The sequence below is a fragment of the Eucyclogobius newberryi genome, unplaced genomic scaffold (genome assembly GCF_026437365.1).
Source record: "Eucyclogobius newberryi isolate DKJ021-1_F unplaced genomic scaffold, fEucNew1.0.hap1 SCAF_60, whole genome shotgun sequence".
In the NCBI taxonomy this organism is placed as follows: domain Eukaryota; kingdom Metazoa; phylum Chordata; class Actinopteri; order Gobiiformes; family Gobiidae; genus Eucyclogobius; species Eucyclogobius newberryi.
Genome location: NW_027316279.1, coordinates 53,068 through 69,129, shown reverse-complemented (window position 1 = coordinate 69,129; position 16,062 = coordinate 53,068). Strand labels below are relative to the sequence as shown.

Below are 16,062 nucleotides of genomic sequence, written 5' to 3'. Positions count from 1 at the left end.
TCCTCTTTGGGGTTTTCTTGTCAGCAACTTGTTCACGAATAGGAACTGTACGGCCAATATCAGGACTCCTGTGCCAAATGTAAGTCAAAAGTAGAGCTCAACCACAGCCATGATCTGTCTGCATTTTATAGAAAGTGCTTCATAGTTGGGGTGTTGTTCTGGCTTCACTATTTAGCATTGCACAATAGAATATATCAGCTTGTTTTCTCAGTAATATCACTCTGTCTCTAGACACTGACTCTTGGGCAGTGATGCTGGCTTTAAAATCGAAATACAAGAATTGTTTCTTTTTCAGTAATAAACTAAACTGAACTTTTACTTTGATCAATGTCCATGATATTGTATGGCTCTTGGCTCCATAAACACTGTTGTTGATGGCTTGCATGTAAATTGACACTCGTTGAAAAAAGAGGGTTTACAGTCAACTCAAGACAGTTCTAGGTTCCACCGAGATTTGAACTCAGATCACTGGATTCAAAGCCTAGAGTGCTAACCATTACACCATGGAACCATACAATGCAATACCGCCATGTAGGGTTGAATTTGATGAGGGTTGGTGATCAATCTGATATGATATATCACATGCAGTGTTTTTGATGTAGGGGAACCACGGGAAGTTCTTTTCGCATTAGGCAAGTCCAAATTCTGTCTACATGCCGGCATGAGTCATTAAAATTGTATGGTATAGTATTGTGTTTAATATCTTACAATAATTACATAGTAATACAACCACCTGAACAGGGACTTGAACCCTGGACTCTCAGATTAAAAGTCTGATGCTCTACCGACTGAGCTATCCAGGTTCTGAGTGAGTCAGAGCCAAATGGAGCCTGGATCATTTCATAGCTGTGCATAACCTTTTTTGGGAACAGTGTTCTTTTAGCAGCAAATAAACTGGATCCAGAGTCTGACTCCCATGAGGCCTTGCATCTTTACAATGTCAATGACAATGTAATCCTTCAATGGGTACCAAAGACAGTTGCAAAAATGATTTTGAAGTTTCACAATGATTCAACTTGTTTGGCTGATCACTGGCTATGTATTTGATGTCTCTTGTTGGTCTGCATCGATAACTTTGTTGACGGCTTGTATGTAAATTGACTACACATTGAAGGCCCATTTGCAGAATGTCCATTACCACAGTCGTTGAAACCCTGAAAAGAAGGTGGGGCTATGGCATACGGTACTTATACTGGTCACATACCTTAGCCAGCACAACTCACCAGAGACGGCCAAGAAGACATCGGAAGAAGATCTGGAGTACAGCAGCCACTTTGATAGGAATATCTGGATTCAGTGGAGTTCAACAGGAGCATTGACTTGTTTTTTTTCAGTAAGTTCTACTTGTTGTGACCACCATTTAAGACATTGTGAAGCAAACACATTAAGACGACCTCAACTTGAGCCACTGTTGGCTTCTGCAATCATAAGTGCTTCTCTTCGGGGTTGTCTTGGTTGTGACTTTGGCCTCAATAACTGCAAGTATCTCAAGTTTTGAAAAATACCATGAAGTTTTCACTCTACCTGGTCATTCACATTACCCTGGCACAAGCACTGACTTGACTTTTGAATGCAGTAAGTGCTACTTGTTGGGGTAGTGTTGATGTCTTTGTCTGCATGCACTTTGAAATTACGTTCTGGAAAAGTTTGTTTAAACACCAGTTTCAGAGAGTCATTCTTATTTCCCTAACATGAGCATTGACTTGTCAATGAAATTCAGTAAGTGCTTTTTGTTGGGGGGCAGTTCCATATGACAAAAGCCTCCATTGGTAATGCAAAAGAAAAAGTCCTTGCTCCAAGATTACTTCAAATGGAACCACTTGTGCTTCTTCATGCTCATAAGTGCTCCTCTTTGGGGTTTTCTTGTCAGCAACTTGTTCACGAATAGGAACTGTACGGCCAATATCAGGACTCCTGTGCCAAATGTAAGTCAAAAGTAGAGCTCAACCACAGCCATGATCTGTCTGCATTTTATAGAAAGTGCTTCATAGTTGGGGTGTTGTTCTGGCTTCACTATTTAGCATTGCACAATAGAATATATCAGCTTGTTTTCTCAGTAATATCACTCTGTCTCTAGACACTGACTCTTGGGCAGTGATGCTGGCTTTAAAATCGAAATACAAGAATTGTTTCTTTTTCAGTAATAAACTAAACTGAACTTTTACTTTGATCAATGTCCATGATATTGTATGGCTCTTGGCTCCATAAACACTGTTGTTGATGGCTTGCATGTAAATTGACACTCGTTGAAAAAAGAGGGTGGGACCATGGCACACATTGGTTTGCAGTTTACAGTCAACTCAAGACAGTTCCAGGTTCCACCGAGATTTGAACTCGGATCACTGGATTCAAAGCCCAGAGTGCTAACCATTACACCATGGAACCATACAATGCAATACCGCCATGTAGGGTTGAATTTGATGAGGGTTGGTGATCAATCTGATATGATATATCACATGCAGTGTTTTTGATGTAGGGGAACCACGGGAAGTTCTTTTCGCATTAGGCAAGTCCAAATTCTGTCTACATGCCGGCATGAGTCATTAAAATTGTATGGTCTAGTATTGTGTTTAATATCTTACAATAATTACATAGTAATACAACCGCTTGAACAGGGACTTGAACACTGGACCCTCAGATTAAAAGTCTGATGCTCTACCGACTGAGCTATCCAGGCTCTGAGTGAGACAGAGCCAAATGGAGCCTGGATCATTTCATAGCTGTGCATAACCTTTTTTGGGAACAGTGTTCTTTTAGCAGCAAATAAACTGGATCCAGAGTCTGACTCCCATGAGGCCTTGCATCTTTACAATGTCAATGACAATGTAATCCTTCAATGGGTACCAAAGACAGTTGCAAAAATGATTTTGAAGTTTCACAATGATTCAACTTGTTTGGCTGATCACTGGCTATGTATTTGATGTCTCTTGTTGGTCTGCATCGATAACTTTGTTGACGGCTTGTATGTAAATTGACTACACATTGAAGGCCCATTTGCAGAATGTCCATTACCACAGTCGTTGAAACCCTGAAAAGAAGGTGGGGCTATGGCATACGGTACTTATACTGGTCACATACCTTAGCCAGCACAACTCACCAGAGACGGCCAAGAAGACATCGGAAGAAGATCTGGAGTACAGCAGCCACTTTGATAGGAATATCTGGATTCAGTGGAGTTCAACAGGAGCATTGACTTGTTTTTTTTCAGTAAGTTCTACTTGTTGTGACCACCATTTAAGACATTGTGAAGCAAACACATTAAGACGACCTCAACTTGAGCCACTGTTGGCTTCTGCAATCATAAGTGCTTCTCTTCGGGGTTGTCTTGGTTGTGACTTTGGCCTCAATAACTGCAAGTATCTCAAGTTTTGAAAAATACCATGAAGTTTTCACTCTACCTGGTCATTCACATTACCCTGGCACAAGCACTGACTTGACTTTTGAATGCAGTAAGTGCTACTTGTTGGGGTAGTGTTGATGTCTTTGTCTGCATGCACTTTGAAATTACGTTCTGGAAAAGTTTGTTTAAACACCAGTTTCAGAGAGTCATTCTTATTTCCCTAACATGAGCATTGACTTGTCAATGAAATTCAGTAAGTGCTTTTTGTTGGGGGGCAGTTCCATATGACAAAAGCCTCCATTGGTAATGCAAAAGAAAAAGTCCTTGCTCCAAGATTACTTCAAATGGAACCACTTGTGCTTCTTCATGCTCATAAGTGCTCCTCTTTGGGGTTTTCTTGTCAGCAACTTGTTCACGAATAGGAACTGTACGGCCAATATCAGGACTCCTGTGCCAAATGTAAGTCAAAAGTAGAGCTCAACCACAGCCATGATCTGTCTGCATTTTATAGAAAGTGCTTCATAGTTGGGGTGTTGTTCTGGCTTCACTATTTAGCATTGCACAATAGAATATATCAGCTTGTTTTCTCAGTAATATCACTCTGTCTCTAGACACTGACTCTTGGGCAGTGATGCTGGCTTTAAAATCGAAATACAAGAATTGTTTCTTTTTCAGTAATAAACTAAACTGAACTTTTACTTTGATCAATGTCCATGATATTGTATGGCTCTTGGCTCCATAAACACTGTTGTTGATGGCTTGCATGTAAATTGACACTCGTTGAAAAAAGAGGGTGGGACCATGGCACACATTGGTTTGCAGTTTACAGTCAACTCAAGACAGTTCTAGGTTCCACCGAGATTTGAACTCAGATCACTGGATTCAAAGCCTAGAGTGCTAACCATTACACCATGGAACCATACAATGCAATACCGCCATGTAGGGTTGAATTTGATGAGGGTTGGTGATCAATCTGATATGATATATCACATGCAGTGTTTTTGATGTAGGGGAACCACGGGAAGTTCTTTTCGCATTAGGCAAGTCCAAATTCTGTCTACATGCCGGCATGAGTCATTAAAATTGTATGGTATAGTATTGTGTTTAATATCTTACAATAATTACATAGTAATACAACCGCCTGAACAGGGACTTGAACCCTGGACTCTCAGATTAAAAGTCTGATGCTCTACCGACTGAGCTATCCAGGCTCTGAGTGAGTCAGAGCCAAATGGAGCCTGGATCATTTCATAGCTGTGCATAACCTTTTTTGGGAACAGTGTTCTTTTAGCAGCAAATAAACTGGATCCAGAGTCTGACTCCCATGAGGCCTTGCATCTTTACAATGTCAATGACAATGTAATCCTTCAATGGGTACCAAAGACAGTTGCAAAAATGATTTTGAAGTTTCACAATGATTCAACTTGTTTGGCTGATCACTGGCTATGTATTTGATGTCTCTTGTTGGTCTGCATCGATAACTTTGTTGACGGCTTGTATGTAAATTGACTACACATTGAAGGCCCATTTGCAGAATGTCCATTACCACAGTCGTTGAAACCCTGAAAAGAAGGTGGGGCTATGGCATACGGTACTTATACTGGTCACATACCTTAGCCAGCACAACTCACCAGAGACGGCCAAGAAGACATCGGAAGAAGATCTGGAGTACAGCAGCCACTTTGATAGGAATATCTGGATTCAGTGGAGTTCAACAGGAGCATTGACTTGTTTTTTTTCAGTAAGTTCTACTTGTTGTGACCACCATTTAAGACATTGTGAAGCAAACACATTAAGACGACCTCAACTTGAGCCACTGTTGGCTTCTGCAATCATAAGTGCTTCTCTTCGGGGTTGTCTTGGTTGTGACTTTGGCCTCAATAACTGCAAGTATCTCAAGTTTTGAAAAATACCATGAAGTTTTCACTCTACCTGGTCATTCACATTACCCTGGCACAAGCACTGACTTGACTTTTGAATGCAGTAAGTGCTACTTGTTGGGGTAGTGTTGATGTCTTTGTCTGCATGCACTTTGAAATTACGTTCTGGAAAAGTTTGTTTAAACACCAGTTTCAGAGAGTCATTCTTATTTCCCTAACATGAGCATTGACTTGTCAATGAAATTCAGTAAGTGCTTTTTGTTGGGGGGCAGTTCCATATGACAAAAGCCTCCATTGGTAATGCAAAAGAAAAAGTCCTTGCTCCAAGATTACTTCAAATGGAACCACTTGTGCTTCTTCATGCTCATAAGTGCTCCTCTTTGGGGTTTTCTTGTCAGCAACTTGTTCACGAATAGGAACTGTACGGCCAATATCAGGACTCCTGTGCCAAATGTAAGTCAAAAGTAGAGCTCAACCACAGCCATGATCTGTCTGCATTTTATAGAAAGTGCTTCATAGTTGGGGTGTTGTTCTGGCTTCACTATTTAGCATTGCACAATAGAATATATCAGCTTGTTTTCTCAGTAATATCACTCTGTCTCTAGACACTGACTCTTGGGCAGTGATGCTGGCTTTAAAATCGAAATACAAGAATTGTTTCTTTTTCAGTAATAAACTAAACTGAACTTTTACTTTGATCAATGTCCATGATATTGTATGGCTCTTGGCTCCATAAACACTGTTGTTGATGGCTTGCATGTAAATTGACACTCGTTGAAAAAAGAGGGTGGGACCATGGCACACATTGGTTTGCAGTTTACAGTCAACTCAAGACAGTTCTAGGTTCCACCGAGATTTGAACTCAGATCACTGGATTCAAAGCCTAGAGTGCTAACCATTACACCATGGAACCATACAATGCAATACCGCCATGTAGGGTTGAATTTGATGAGGGTTGGTGATCAATCTGATATGATATATCACATGCAGTGTTTTTGATGTAGGGGAACCACGGGAAGTTCTTTTCGCATTAGGCAAGTCCAAATTCTGTCTACATGCCGGCATGAGTCATTAAAATTGTATGGTATAGTATTGTGTTTAATATCTTACAATAATTACATAGTAATACAACCGCCTGAACAGGGACTTGAACCCTGGACTCTCAGATTAAAAGTCTGATGCTCTACCGACTGAGCTATCCAGGCTCTGAGTGAGTCAGAGCCAAATGGAGCCTGGATCATTTCATAGCTGTGCATAACCTTTTTTGGGAACAGTGTTCTTTTAGCAGCAAATAAACTGGATCCAGAGTCTGACTCCCATGAGGCCTTGCATCTTTACAATGTCAATGACAATGTAATCCTTCAATGGGTACCAAAGACAGTTGCAAAAATGATTTTGAAGTTTCACAATGATTCAACTTGTTTGGCTGATCACTGGCTATGTATTTGATGTCTCTTGTTGGTCTGCATCGATAACTTTGTTGACGGCTTGTATGTAAATTGACTACACATTGAAGGCCCATTTGCAGAATGTCCATTACCACAGTCGTTGAAACCCTGAAAAGAAGGTGGGGCTATGGCATACGGTACTTATACTGGTCACATACCTTAGCCAGCACAACTCACCAGAGACGGCCAAGAAGACATCGGAAGAAGATCTGGAGTACAGCAGCCACTTTGATAGGAATATCTGGATTCAGTGGAGTTCAACAGGAGCATTGACTTGTTTTTTTTCAGTAAGTTCTACTTGTTGTGACCACCATTTAAGACATTGTGAAGCAAACACATTAAGACGACCTCAACTTGAGCCACTGTTGGCTTCTGCAATCATAAGTGCTTCTCTTCGGGGTTGTCTTGGTTGTGACTTTGGCCTCAATAACTGCAAGTATCTCAAGTTTTGAAAAATACCATGAAGTTTTCACTCTACCTGGTCATTCACATTACCCTGGCACAAGCACTGACTTGACTTTTGAATGCAGTAAGTGCTACTTGTTGGGGTAGTGTTGATGTCTTTGTCTGCATGCACTTTGAAATTACGTTCTGGAAAAGTTTGTTTAAACACCAGTTTCAGAGAGTCATTCTTATTTCCCTAACATGAGCATTGACTTGTCAATGAAATTCAGTAAGTGCTTTTTGTTGGGGGGCAGTTCCATATGACAAAAGCCTCCATTGGTAATGCAAAAGAAAAAGTCCTTGCTCCAAGATTACTTCAAATGGAACCACTTGTGCTTCTTCATGCTCATAAGTGCTCCTCTTTGGGGTTTTCTTGTCAGCAACTTGTTCACGAATAGGAACTGTACGGCCAATATCAGGACTCCTGTGCCAAATGTAAGTCAAAAGTAGAGCTCAACCACAGCCATGATCTGTCTGCATTTTATAGAAAGTGCTTCATAGTTGGGGTGTTGTTCTGGCTTCACTATTTAGCATTGCACAATAGAATATATCAGCTTGTTTTCTCAGTAATATCACTCTGTCTCTAGACACTGACTCTTGGGCAGTGATGCTGGCTTTAAAATCGAAATACAAGAATTGTTTCTTTTTCAGTAATAAACTAAACTGAACTTTTACTTTGATCAATGTCCATGATATTGTATGGCTCTTGGCTCCATAAACACTGTTGTTGATGGCTTGCATGTAAATTGACACTCGTTGAAAAAAGAGGGTGGGACCATGGCACACATTGGTTTGCAGTTTACAGTCAACTCAAGACAGTTCCAGGTTCCACCGAGATTTGAACTCGGATCACTGGATTCAAAGCCCAGAGTGCTAACCATTACACCATGGAACCATACAATGCAATACCGCCATGTAGGGTTGAATTTGATGAGGGTTGGTGATCAATCTGATATGATATATCACATGCAGTGTTTTTGATGTAGGGGAACCACGGGAAGTTCTTTTCGCATTAGGCAAGTCCAAATTCTGTCTACATGCCGGCATGAGTCATTAAAATTGTATGGTCTAGTATTGTGTTTAATATCTTACAATAATTACATAGTAATACAACCGCTTGAACAGGGACTTGAACACTGGACCCTCAGATTAAAAGTCTGATGCTCTACCGACTGAGCTATCCAGGCTCTGAGTGAGACAGAGCCAAATGGAGCCTGGATCATTTCATAGCTGTGCATAACCTTTTTTGGGAACAGTGTTCTTTTAGCAGCAAATAAACTGGATCCAGAGTCTGACTCCCATGAGGCCTTGCATCTTTACAATGTCAATGACAATGTAATCCTTCAATGGGTACCAAAGACAGTTGCAAAAATGATTTTGAAGTTTCACAATGATTCAACTTGTTTGGCTGATCACTGGCTATGTATTTGATGTCTCTTGTTGGTCTGCATCGATAACTTTGTTGACGGCTTGTATGTAAATTGACTACACATTGAAGGCCCATTTGCAGAATGTCCATTACCACAGTCGTTGAAACCCTGAAAAGAAGGTGGGGCTATGGCATACGGTACTTATACTGGTCACATACCTTAGCCAGCACAACTCACCAGAGACGGCCAAGAAGACATCGGAAGAAGATCTGGAGTACAGCAGCCACTTTGATAGGAATATCTGGATTCAGTGGAGTTCAACAGGAGCATTGACTTGTTTTTTTTCAGTAAGTTCTACTTGTTGTGACAACCATTTAAGACATTGTGAAGCAAACACATTAAGACGACCTCAACTTGAGCCACTGTTGGCTTCTGCAATCATAAGTGCTTCTCTTCGGGGTTGTCTTGGTTGTGACTTTGGCCTCAATAACTGCAAGTATCTCAAGTTTTGAAAAATACCATGAAGTTTTCACTCTACCTGGTCATTCACATTACCCTGGCACAAGCACTGACTTGACTTTTGAATGCAGTAAGTGCTACTTGTTGGGGTAGTGTTGATGTCTTTGTCTGCATGCACTTTGAAATTACGTTCTGGAAAAGTTTGTTTAAACACCAGTTTCAGAGAGTCATTCTTATTTCCCTAACATGAGCATTGACTTGTCAATGAAATTCAGTAAGTGCTTTTTGTTGGGGGGCAGTTCCATATGACAAAAGCCTCCATTGGTAATGCAAAAGAAAAAGTCCTTGCTCCAAGATTACTTCAAATGGAACCACTTGTGCTTCTTCATGCTCATAAGTGCTCCTCTTTGGGGTTTTCTTGTCAGCAACTTGTTCACGAATAGGAACTGTACGGCCAATATCAGGACTCCTGTGCCAAATGTAAGTCAAAAGTAGAGCTCAACCACAGCCATGATCTGTCTGCATTTTATAGAAAGTGCTTCATAGTTGGGGTGTTGTTCTGGCTTCACTATTTAGCATTGCACAATAGAATATATCAGCTTGTTTTCTCAGTAATATCACTCTGTCTCTAGACACTGACTCTTGGGCAGTGATGCTGGCTTTAAAATCGAAATACAAGAATTGTTTCTTTTTCAGTAATAAACTAAACTGAACTTTTACTTTGATCAATGTCCATGATATTGTATGGCTCTTGGCTCCATAAACACTGTTGTTGATGGCTTGCATGTAAATTGACACTCGTTGAAAAAAGAGGGTGGGACCATGGCACACATTGGTTTGCAGTTTACAGTCAACTCAAGACAGTTCTAGGTTCCACCGAGATTTGAACTCGGATCACTGGATTCAAAGCCCAGAGTGCTAACCATTACACCATGGAACCATACAATGCAATACCGCCATGTAGGGTTGAATTTGATGAGGGTTGGTGATCAATCTGATATGATATATCACATGCAGTGTTTTTGATGTAGGGGAACCACGGGAAGTTCTTTTCGCATTAGGCAAGTCCAAATTCTGTCTACATGCCGGCATGAGTCATTAAAATTGTATGGTCTAGTATTGTGTTTAATATCTTACAATAATTACATAGTAATACAACCGCCTGAACAGGGACTTGAACCCTGGACTCTCAGATTAAAAGTCTGATGCTCTACCGACTGAGCTATCCAGGCTCTGAGTGAGTCAGAGCCAAATGGAGCCTGGATCATTTCATAGCTGTGCATAACCTTTTTTGGGAACAGTGTTCTTTTAGCAGCAAATAAACTGGATCCAGAGTCTGACTCCCATGAGGCCTTGCATCTTTACAATGTCAATGACAATGTAATCCTTCAATGGGTACCAAAGACAGTTGCAAAAATGATTTGGAAGTTTCACAATGATTCAACTTGTTTGGCTGATCACTGGCTATGTATTTGATGTCTCTTGTTGGTCTGCATCGATAACTTTGTTGACGGCTTGTATGTAAATTGACTACACATTGAAGGCCCATTTGCAGAATGTCCATTACCACAGTCGTTGAAACCCTGAAAAGAAGGTGGGGCTATGGCATACGGTACTTATACTGGTCACATACCTTAGCCAGCACAACTCACCAGAGACGGCCAAGAAGACATCGGAAGAAGATCTGGAGTACAGCAGCCACTTTGATAGGAATATCTGGATTCAGTGGAGTTCAACAGGAGCATTGACTTGTTTTTTTTCAGTAAGTTCTACTTGTTGTGACCACCATTTAAGACATTGTGAAGCAAACACATTAAGACGACCTCAACTTGAGCCACTGTTGGCTTCTGCAATCATAAGTGCTTCTCTTCGGGGTTGTCTTGGTTGTGACTTTGGCCTCAATAACTGCAAGTATCTCAAGTTTTGAAAAATACCATGAAGTTTTCACTCTACCTGGTCATTCACATTACCCTGGCACAAGCACTGACTTGACTTTTGAATGCAGTAAGTGCTACTTGTTGGGGTAGTGTTGATGTCTTTGTCTGCATGCACTTTGAAATTACGTTCTGGAAAAGTTTGTTTAAACACCAGTTTCAGAGAGTCATTCTTATTTCCCTAACATGAGCATTGACTTGTCAATGAAATTCAGTAAGTGCTTTTTGTTGGGGGGCAGTTCCATATGACAAAAGCCTCCATTGGTAATGCAAAAGAAAAAGTCCTTGCTCCAAGATTACTTCAAATGGAACCACTTGTGCTTCTTCATGCTCATAAGTGCTCCTCTTTGGGGTTTTCTTGTCAGCAACTTGTTCACGAATAGGAACTGTACGGCCAATATCAGGACTCCTGTGCCAAATGTAAGTCAAAAGTAGAGCTCAACCACAGCCATGATCTGTCTGCATTTTATAGAAAGTGCTTCATAGTTGGGGTGTTGTTCTGGCTTCACTATTTAGCATTGCACAATAGAATATATCAGCTTGTTTTCTCAGTAATATCACTCTGTCTCTAGACACTGACTCTTGGGCAGTGATGCTGGCTTTAAAATCGAAATACAAGAATTGTTTCTTTTTCAGTAATAAACTAAACTGAACTTTTACTTTGATCAATGTCCATGATATTGTATGGCTCTTGGCTCCATAAACACTGTTGTTGATGGCTTGCATGTAAATTGACACTCGTTGAAAAAAGAGGGTGGGACCATGGCACACATTGGTTTGCAGTTTACAGTCAACTCAAGACAGTTCTAGGTTCCACCGAGATTTGAACTCAGATCACTGGATTCAAAGCCTAGAGTGCTAACCATTACACCATGGAACCATACAATGCAATACCGCCATGTAGGGTTGAATTTGATGAGGGTTGGTGATCAATCTGATATGATATATCACATGCAGTGTTTTTGATGTAGGGGAACCACGGGAAGTTCTTTTCGCATTAGGCAAGTCCAAATTCTGTCTACATGCCGGCATGAGTCATTAAAATTGTATGGTATAGTATTGTGTTTAATATCTTACAATAATTACATAGTAATACAACCGCCTGAACAGGGACTTGAACCCTGGACTCTCAGATTAAAAGTCTGATGCTCTACCGACTGAGCTATCCAGGCTCTGAGTGAGTCAGAGCCAAATGGAGCCTGGATCATTTCATAGCTGTGCATAACCTTTTTTGGGAACAGTGTTCTTTTAGCAGCAAATAAACTGGATCCAGAGTCTGACTCCCATGAGGCCTTGCATCTTTACAATGTCAATGACAATGTAATCCTTCAATGGGTACCAAAGACAGTTGCAAAAATGATTTTGAAGTTTCACAATGATTCAACTTGTTTGGCTGATCACTGGCTATGTATTTGATGTCTCTTGTTGGTCTGCATCGATAACTTTGTTGACGGCTTGTATGTAAATTGACTACACATTGAAGGCCCATTTGCAGAATGTCCATTACCACAGTCGTTGAAACCCTGAAAAGAAGGTGGGGCTATGGCATACGGTACTTATACTGGTCACATACCTTAGCCAGCACAACTCACCAGAGACGGCCAAGAAGACATCGGAAGAAGATCTGGAGTACAGCAGCCACTTTGATAGGAATATCTGGATTCAGTGGAGTTCAACAGGAGCATTGACTTGTTTTTTTTCAGTAAGTTCTACTTGTTGTGACCACCATTTAAGACATTGTGAAGCAAACACATTAAGACGACCTCAACTTGAGCCACTGTTGGCTTCTGCAATCATAAGTGCTTCTCTTCGGGGTTGTCTTGGTTGTGACTTTGGCCTCAATAACTGCAAGTATCTCAAGTTTTGAAAAATACCATGAAGTTTTCACTCTACCTGGTCATTCACATTACCCTGGCACAAGCACTGACTTGACTTTTGAATGCAGTAAGTGCTACTTGTTGGGGTAGTGTTGATGTCTTTGTCTGCATGCACTTTGAAATTACGTTCTGGAAAAGTTTGTTTAAACACCAGTTTCAGAGAGTCATTCTTATTTCCCTAACATGAGCATTGACTTGTCAATGAAATTCAGTAAGTGCTTTTTGTTGGGGGGCAGTTCCATATGACAAAAGCCTCCATTGGTAATGCAAAAGAAAAAGTCCTTGCTCCAAGATTACTTCAAATGGAACCACTTGTGCTTCTTCATGCTCATAAGTGCTCCTCTTTGGGGTTTTCTTGTCAGCAACTTGTTCACGAATAGGAACTGTACGGCCAATATCAGGACTCCTGTGCCAAATGTAAGTCAAAAGTAGAGCTCAACCACAGCCATGATCTGTCTGCATTTTATAGAAAGTGCTTCATAGTTGGGGTGTTGTTCTGGCTTCACTATTTAGCATTGCACAATAGAATATATCAGCTTGTTTTCTCAGTAATATCACTCTGTCTCTAGACACTGACTCTTGGGCAGTGATGCTGGCTTTAAAATCGAAATACAAGAATTGTTTCTTTTTCAGTAATAAACTAAACTGAACTTTTACTTTGATCAATGTCCATGATATTGTATGGCTCTTGGCTCCATAAACACTGTTGTTGATGGCTTGCATGTAAATTGACACTCGTTGAAAAAAGAGGGTGGGACCATGGCACACATTGGTTTGCAGTTTACAGTCAACTCAAGACAGTTCCAGGTTCCACCGAGATTTGAACTCGGATCACTGGATTCAAAGCCCAGAGTGCTAACCATTACACCATGGAACCATACAATGCAATACCGCCATGTAGGGTTGAATTTGATGAGGGTTGGTGATCAATCTGATATGATATATCACATGCAGTGTTTTTGATGTAGGGGAACCACGGGAAGTTCTTTTCGCATTAGGCAAGTCCAAATTCTGTCTACATGCCGGCATGAGTCATTAAAATTGTATGGTCTAGTATTGTGTTTAATATCTTACAATAATTACATAGTAATACAACCGCCTGAACAGGGACTTGAACCCTGGACTCTCAGATTAAAAGTCTGATGCTCTACCGACTGAGCTATCCAGGCTCTGAGTGAGTCAGAGCCAAATGGAGCCTGGATCATTTCATAGCTGTGCATAACCTTTTTTGGGAACAGTGTTCTTTTAGCAGCAAATAAACTGGATCCAGAGTCTGACTCCCATGAGGCCTTGCATCTTTACAATGTCAATGACAATGTAATCCTTCAATGGGTACCAAAGACAGTTGCAAAAATGATTTTGAAGTTTCACAATGATTCAACTTGTTTGGCTGATCACTGGCTATGTATTTGATGTCTCTTGTTGGTCTGCATCGATAACTTTGTTGACGGCTTGTATGTAAATTGACTACACATTGAAGGCCCATTTGCAGAATGTCCATTACCACAGTCGTTGAAACCCTGAAAAGAAGGTGGGGCTATGGCATACGGTACTTATACTGGTCACATACCTTAGCCAGCACAACTCACCAGAGACGGCCAAGAAGACATCGGAAGAAGATCTGGAGTACAGCAGCCACTTTGATAGGAATATCTGGATTCAGTGGAGTTCAACAGGAGCATTGACTTGTTTTTTTTCAGTAAGTTCTACTTGTTGTGACCACCATTTAAGACATTGTGAAGCAAACACATTAAGACGACCTCAACTTGAGCCACTGTTGGCTTCTGCAATCATAAGTGCTTCTCTTCGGGGTTGTCTTGGTTGTGACTTTGGCCTCAATAACTGCAAGTATCTCAAGTTTTGAAAAATACCATGAAGTTTTCACTCTACCTGGTCATTCACATTACCCTGGCACAAGCACTGACTTGACTTTTGAATGCAGTAAGTGCTACTTGTTGGGGTAGTGTTGATGTCTTTGTCTGCATGCACTTTGAAATTACGTTCTGGAAAAGTTTGTTTAAACACCAGTTTCAGAGAGTCATTCTTATTTCCCTAACATGAGCATTGACTTGTCAATGAAATTCAGTAAGTGCTTTTTGTTGGGGGGCAGTTCCATATGACAAAAGCCTCCATTGGTAATGCAAAAGAAAAAGTCCTTGCTCCAAGATTACTTCAAATGGAACCACTTGTGCTTCTTCATGCTCATAAGTGCTCCTCTTTGGGGTTTTCTTGTCAGCAACTTGTTCACGAATAGGAACTGTACGGCCAATATCAGGACTCCTGTGCCAAATGTAAGTCAAAAGTAGAGCTCAACCACAGCCATGATCTGTCTGCATTTTATAGAAAGTGCTTCATAGTTGGGGTGTTGTTCTGGCTTCACTATTTAGCATTGCACAATAGAATATATCAGCTTGTTTTCTCAGTAATATCACTCTGTCTCTAGACACTGACTCTTGGGCAGTGATGCTGGCTTTAAAATCGAAATACAAGAATTGTTTCTTTTTCAGTAATAAACTAAACTGAACTTTTACTTTGATCAATGTCCATGATATTGTATGGCTCTTGGCTCCATAAACACTGTTGTTGATGGCTTGCATGTAAATTGACACTCGTTGAAAAAAGAGGGTGGGACCATGGCACACATTGGTTTGCAGTTTAGAGTCAACTCAAGACAGTTCTAGGTTCCACCGAGATTTGAACTCGGATCACTGGATTCAAAGCCCAGAGTGCTAACCATTACACCATGGAACCATACAATGCAATACCGCCATGTAGGGTTGAATTTGATGAGGGTTGGTGATCAATCTGATATGATATATCACATGCAGTGTTTTTGATGTAGGGGAACCACGGGAAGTTCTTTTCGCATTAGGCAAGTCCAAATTCTGTCTACATGCCGGCATGAGTCATTAAAATTGTATGGTCTAGTATTGTGTTTAATATCTTACAATAATTACATAGTAATACAACCGCCTGAACAGGGACTTGAACCCTGGACCCTCAGATTAAAAGTCTGATGCTCTACCGACTGAGCTATCCAGGCTCTGAGTGAGACAGAGCCAAATGGAGCCTGGATCATTTCATAGCTGTGCATAACCTTTTTTGGGAACAGTGTTCTTTTAGCAGCAAATAAACTGGATCCAGAGTCTGACTCCCATGAGGCCTTGCATCTTTACAATGTCAATGACAATGTAATCCTTCAATGGGTACCAAAGACAGTTGCAAAAATGATTTGGAAGTTTCACAATGATTCAACTTGTTTGGCTGATCACTGGCTATGTATTTGATGTCTCTTGTTGGTCTGCATCGA

General features: G+C 40.8%; 6 non-coding genes across 6 annotated transcripts; all 6 read right to left on the bottom strand.

The window, feature by feature from the left end:
• Positions 1–2,313: 2,313 nt before the first annotated feature.
• Positions 2,314–2,385, bottom strand: trnaq-uug (transfer RNA glutamine (anticodon UUG)). Its single transcript has one exon. It is a non-coding gene; the product is annotated as a tRNA-Gln (tRNA).
• A 5,550-nt stretch (positions 2,386–7,935) lies between these two features.
• Positions 7,936–8,007, bottom strand: trnaq-uug (transfer RNA glutamine (anticodon UUG)). Its single transcript has one exon. It is a non-coding gene; the product is annotated as a tRNA-Gln (tRNA).
• A 1,802-nt stretch (positions 8,008–9,809) lies between these two features.
• Positions 9,810–9,881, bottom strand: trnaq-uug (transfer RNA glutamine (anticodon UUG)). Its single transcript has one exon. It is a non-coding gene; the product is annotated as a tRNA-Gln (tRNA).
• Positions 9,882–13,557: 3,676 nt separating this feature from the next.
• On the bottom strand, positions 13,558–13,629 carry trnaq-uug (transfer RNA glutamine (anticodon UUG)). The gene has a single exon. It is a non-coding gene; the product is annotated as a tRNA-Gln (tRNA).
• A 1,802-nt stretch (positions 13,630–15,431) lies between these two features.
• On the bottom strand, positions 15,432–15,503 carry trnaq-uug (transfer RNA glutamine (anticodon UUG)). Its single transcript has one exon. It is a non-coding gene; the product is annotated as a tRNA-Gln (tRNA).
• A 219-nt stretch (positions 15,504–15,722) lies between these two features.
• On the bottom strand, positions 15,723–15,795 carry trnak-uuu (transfer RNA lysine (anticodon UUU)). Its single transcript has one exon. It is a non-coding gene; the product is annotated as a tRNA-Lys (tRNA).
• Positions 15,796–16,062: the final 267 nt, after the last annotated feature.